This window comes from Nematostella vectensis, chromosome 5 (genome assembly GCF_932526225.1).
Source record: "Nematostella vectensis chromosome 5, jaNemVect1.1, whole genome shotgun sequence".
Lineage (NCBI taxonomy): Eukaryota > Metazoa > Cnidaria > Anthozoa > Actiniaria > Edwardsiidae > Nematostella > Nematostella vectensis.
In genome coordinates this window covers 8,016,430-8,022,429 of record NC_064038.1, presented here as the reverse complement: position 1 = coordinate 8,022,429, position 6,000 = coordinate 8,016,430, and the positions used below count along the sequence as shown (strand labels likewise).

At 36.5% G+C, this 6,000-nt stretch overlaps 1 protein-coding gene across 2 annotated transcripts in view; it reads left to right on the top strand.

Moving 5' to 3' along the window:
* Positions 1-768: 768 nt before the first annotated feature.
* Positions 769-6,000, top strand: part of LOC5505958 (solute carrier organic anion transporter family member 4A1) — a 19,123-nt gene continuing 13,891 nt past the window's right edge. Inside the window, exon 1 of one of the 2 annotated variants that reach the window (XM_048727401.1) lies at positions 769-870. The gene's annotated coding sequence lies outside the window, so the exon portion shown is untranslated. Of the gene's footprint in view, positions 871-3,883; positions 4,711-6,000 lie in introns of those variants that run through there. The other variant, XM_048727400.1, reaches the window with a different exon arrangement.

Sequence of the window (6,000 nt, the reverse complement as noted above, 5' to 3'; positions counted from 1 at the left end):
TGAACCAGAAGAATGAATACAATACACCAAAAACTGGAATTCGACTCTCCCAAATATTCGTCTAATAAGACTTCTTCAGGGCAGACTGAAGAAGGTGGATTCACCTTATTAAAGACAAAAATTTGGTAGAGTCGAATTCCAGTTTTTGGTGTATTAAAAAAAAAATGTGTACATATACTAGCTGTAACATGCCACTGTAACTCATTTATAACCTTCCGAAATATCGTTAAAAAAAGCAGCTCTGCGTTTTTTCTTTTAAAGGTTTTATTTCATAATCACCTGTCGACGCAGACCACAAGGTCCTACGCAAACCAGCAGATAGAGGCTGTCCTGTGGTTTCTTCCTACGTTTCTCTACCACCACCCACACATTTAGCCCATTAACGTTCTACCTAAATTGTCTTACCCACCCTCACTCTACACTATCTTACCAGCCAATCTTCTTGATCACCCTCCTACATCACCATACTGAATAATCACACCCACTCACTATAACACCTTTTTAGGCCCCTACGTCTTGGTACGAATACCAATACCCAATCCAAACCAAAAAGAAAGTATGAGCAACCCATTCGACTAGAAGAAAAACTTCCCCAGAGCTGGCCCCTAGCGCGGAAAATGGTTGATAGGAGCTTTTCAGCCTTTTTAATAAGAGGTCGGTAACAGTTTAGCTGCTGCAAAATATTTGCACAAGTCTTATAGGAGTTTGAATTTTTGTTTACAATACGCTCAAGGCAAATCTCTGAATAAGCACTTAACCAATGATACTTTAAAGGCTTTGTGCGTGCGTGATTTCAGAGGATAAGAGGCTCTTGGAACTCGAAAATAATACTTGACATAAATATACGAAAAAACAACACCTCAAGTGAAGGTAAGTGGCCACCTAAAATTTGATCCGCTGAGTTCAGAATAAAGCTACTTATAACCACCAGAATATGATCCGCTGAGTTCAGAATAAAGCTACTTATAACCACCAGAATATGATCCGCTGAGTTCAGAATAAAGCTACTTATAACCACCAGAATATGATCCGCTGAGTTCAGAATAAAGCTACTTATAACCACCAGAATATGATCCGCTGAGTTCAGAATAAAGCAATTAATAACCACCAGGATATGATTCGCTGAGTTCAGAATAAAGCAATTAATAACCACCAGGGATCATCCTCGAGTCGTAGGAGGAATGATAAAAAAATAGGTAACGTTTTCCGTTGCCAATTACACCGATGATCCCGCTCAATGCCGAGTGGGAACAAAACATCCATTTTCAAAAAATGTTTGCTGCATTACATACTGTACTTTAATATAGATTGTTAAATTAAATTGTGTTTAAGATTTATTGCTGACTTGTAACTGTTATAGTTTGGTGTTTATCAATAAGTAGGACAACCCATAATTATAAGAACTTATTTAGCTTGATATTGAGAAAAACTATTTTTCAAATCTTGAGCATATTACTAGCAGAACAACGAGCTCAATCGAATTCTACCTTAGTTACAATTGGTGGGTGTTTGTCAGTACACACACAACTCTTGATAGGTCACGCACAACATTTGATATGTCACGCACAACTCTTGATAGCTCATGCACAACTCATTATTATATGTTACATACAACTCTTGATATGTCACGCGCGGGATCACGTACAACTTTATATGTCACGCACAGCTCTACTTACGGACTCTCTGAGGAATGTTGTCTCACATTCAAACTGGGACTCTATAATTCCCGACTGTCCAAGACTACCCAATGCAGACAATCTATCTTACTTGTCCACTTGTACGAATTTATCTCGTAAGTGGACACTTCATTAGCCTCTGTACAAGCTAAAGTAGAGCATTGACCTAGCATAACATAAACCTTAGCACCGTCTATATGCAAGCTGTTATGATGCCACAATCAGCAAATTAAATAGTTGATAACATATATGATGTCTAAATCAGTTATAGATTTAATGTGTCAATTCTCTAAGTCAATTTCCTCTTTGTGTTGAGGACCAAGGTGCCAAGTGTCTCACTAGAGCATTGAAAGGGAGTGGTAATTGGTCAGTAGAGAAGGGGTGGGGTACAAAAGTTTTTTTTTTTCCCGAAATATGACGTGAACACACGAAAAGCGTTTTCCATTGAAGAAATTTCAACATTTAAAGAGCCCTTGTCAGCCACACCTTTGTTATTGTTTTCATTCAAGTACATTTAATATTGGAAGATACACATAATGTGCTAAAACCTCGAAATAACAATCTAAAAGCAAATTTAAATACCTTATAACAATTAATTTTCGCGTCACTTTAACATCGCGAGGTTCGCGATTTTGAAAGATTCGCGTAAATATAGTGACGCGAAAATTAGGATGCGCTAAAGATAAGTGAGTATGCAATAAGCCTTTTGGTGAATATCGGCCGTTGAGCTTTAAGTCATCTAATGTACATTTATAGTACGGTAAGGGGTAGAGTTTGACTTGTATTTATAGATTTTTATTAAACTAAATTTAGCACACGCATCTTTTTGTTACAAATTGTTTCAGTTTTGATGATTACAGCAAATTTTAATTCCACTTGTTTTGCTCAATTTATTATCCCCAAATCGCGAAATCGCGAAAATAAAGTGATCTGGTTTTAACTAAAATAGCAAAATCGCGAAAATAAAGTGTCGCGAAATATCGCCATCTCAAAATCGCTCACTTTGACGGCGCGAAAATTAAGTGTAATAAGGTACTTTTTTTACCAACTTCAATCAGAAATATCACATTGGCTTCCGAAAATGGATGCTTTTTTACCCTTGGTACTTTGCTAATGTTTGCTGACAGAGGCAGTTAAATTGTTAAATTTGCTGATTGTACAGTACGACTACCTGTTCCGTAGCAGTCCTAGTTCCGTACCACTCAGCATTTGTTTTTATCTTTTTGCCTTGAATATTATAGATTTGAACAATCCTAAACTACCTAAATGATACAAAACTATTAACCTTTCCTGATATCCAGCTTATTTCATCCAATGGTTTGTTCAGTATCGTTATTTCGAAGCGATTTTCATAATTGTTGCTAAAATGAGCGGCGTTTACTGCACAGTTAACTGACCCGCGTCACGAAAGTCAGATAAAAACAATACCTCCTTTAACAAAAATGTCCTTATTTTTATACGAATGCTTAGAAGAATGAATGTCTGTTAATGTGTATGGATTTTTTTTCTGACTTGATGCGATTTTTTTCGATTTACATTGCTTTTCCTTTTTCGTGCTTCCCGGAGGTCGTGGGAATAGTTCCGTATCGCCCTGCAGCCCATAGTGTGTTTTTGGTTTGACTGCAGATATAAAGACGCGAAAAGGATTGATTTGATTATCCTGTTCTCAATTAATCATTTTATTCCCAGTAATGTTAATTCTAAACGGTAAATTTTTATTACGTGGGCCTTTTATTTCAGTCATTCGGCTGAATAAACAACTTTATTTTAAAGACAACCTCCTTATGATATTATTTAGCGCTCGATAAAATATTATTCTATGTTAAAATAATTACTGAAACTATGACTGATATATCAATATGCTAGGATGATTAAATAAAACGGCCAAGATTAACCATAGTTTAATCATTAGCTGGCTAACTAAAAAAGGGATGGCAGAACTCTTAAAAGAACGACAACAACGCATTTGCGGCCGTAGCATTCACATTTTGTTCTTGTTAATAAAAACGGCTTTTTTCTAGCTCTCGTGCACGAAAATTATCAAAATAAATCACCCAATACTAGGCTCGCCTTATCCTATACATTTTGCCTTTTGTCTATTTTGCCGTTTCAGTATTTGTGTGGGTTGCGACACGCGAACGAAAGCCCATTGAGGGTTGTTGTCTATTAAACCGCTACATTGCGAAATTAAAATCGTTTTTATACATTAATTTTAAGCAAAAAGTAAGGGATGTGATATATTATTCAGTAAATATGTTTTTATTGATTACCAAATGAATAAATTCGTACCAGACGACAGAACTTTTGAGTGATACGGAACTATGCCCGCTGCTACGGAACTATTCCCACTATGTGCAAACAGAAAATACCATATAAATCAATAAAATTTTAAAATGTGTAGTCTTTTCTGTGCATATTATATGCATAAGTAAATTTGTAGTCGTCTTAGAAAAAATCATGAGTGATACGGAACTGGTCATTGTATGCCATATTCGGTGGAGGACAAGGCCAGTGTCAAATACCTCAAGCATGGGCTTGAGGATGTATAGCACACTCACAATCTCCTATTAATGAATGCTTCTCGAAAATAAGCAGAAATGTGAAGGCTAAATAAAGCAGAATGACTCCCAACCTTTGAATTTTAACAGACGCAGCAATATAAGAATCGCAGCAGAATCTGCAAGAATTTAATAAATGCCGTGTCTTCCAAATGTCCCAATAAGGTACTTAAACACTTGCTCTTTTGACACTACTTTTAAACCTCTTTCAAGTTACATAAAAACCCAAGAATCTACAGTACATTAGAATTCAATATCAAGTACCTTCGAAGTATAGTGCTGACATATAAAGTGTCGCCGTTGATTCAACGTGTGTTTTCATTGGCCGTGAAAGCTGGGGATCTGGAAGATAACTAGGCATCGCCAGGGCAATCAATACGATGAGCTAAGGGTTGTTGGCGAAGGGCTTAGTGCTAAGAGTACTTTATTTCTTCGAGCATTAGGCTGAACACGCATACTTCGCTGAAGTTGATGAGGTAAGAAACAGTTCTCACATATTGTGTTTTAAACCACATCACAGCTTATTCAAACTAGTACCAGTACATTCATTGACTGTTTCTATTGAACATGGCTTTGAACATAAGATAACGATAGAAATATTTTACCAAAATGGGCAAGAAAGTTCAGAAAAAGACATTTAGTTGTTTTGTGAGTAAGTGGCCAATGCGTCTTGCAACAAGGCCGTATCTAAAAAATATTGTTCAGGGGGCAGCCTCAAAAATTTCTTTAAATTGCTCCGGGAAAAGACGCTATTTTTTCATGTCTTTGGTAAAATTCCTGCTCTTCTAAGGGGGTAGCTGCCTCCCCACCCTATTCCCGTGCTAGCTACAACCCTGGGCAAAAAAAAAAAAAAAAACCTTCCAAATACTGAAGCATTTTCATCGGGCGAAAGGAGTTTTACAGCGAATAAAGGCAACGCGGTTTTCTACAGAAACGTTTATGGCTACGTTATTATAAAAGAGAATATTGATTTGTAGCGACATCAGAGACATCACACAGGCATTTTATGAACACAATGCAATTAATTATGCAATCTGTTGGACAAAGTGTGTCCGTGTGTCATATAATGTGTAGATGAGAGATTATAACAAATGATACAACTAGTATTGTAACAACAGAACACAACAACAACAAACAACTAATTTTCAAATTAAACAGCCACATACTCGGTACTTCGTCTGTCATCATAATGTAGCTATAATAAGAAAGCTAGAACGCTAGCTAACCCCACAGCTAGCCTTACCCTTTGGGTCGCCAGGACTAGACACAATAGAACTCTAAGCGGCACGGAATCATCGACAATCGAATCGCCCTTGTTTTTCTGCGCTTGTTTATGTTTTTCTGCGCTTGTTAATGCTTTTCTTTGCTTGTTAATGTTTTTCTGCGCTTGTTAATGTTTATAAGTGCTTGCTAATGTTTTTCTGTGCTTGCTAATGTTTTTTCTGTGCTTGCTAATGTTTTTCTGTGTTTGCTATTACTTGTTGTTGTTTATACTTGTGCTTGCTAATGTTTTTCTGTGCTTGCTAATACTTGTTGTTTAAACTTGTGGTTGCTAATGCTTTTCTGTGCTTGCTAATACTTGTTGTTGTTTATACTTGTGGTTGCTAATGCTTTTCTGTGCTTGCTAATATTTGTTGTTGTTTATACTTGTGGTTGCTAAGGTTTTCTGTGCTTGCTAATACTTGTTGTTGTTTATACTTGTGGTTTCTAATGCTTTTCTGTGCTTGCTAATATTTGTTGTTGTTTATACTTGTGGTTGCTAATGT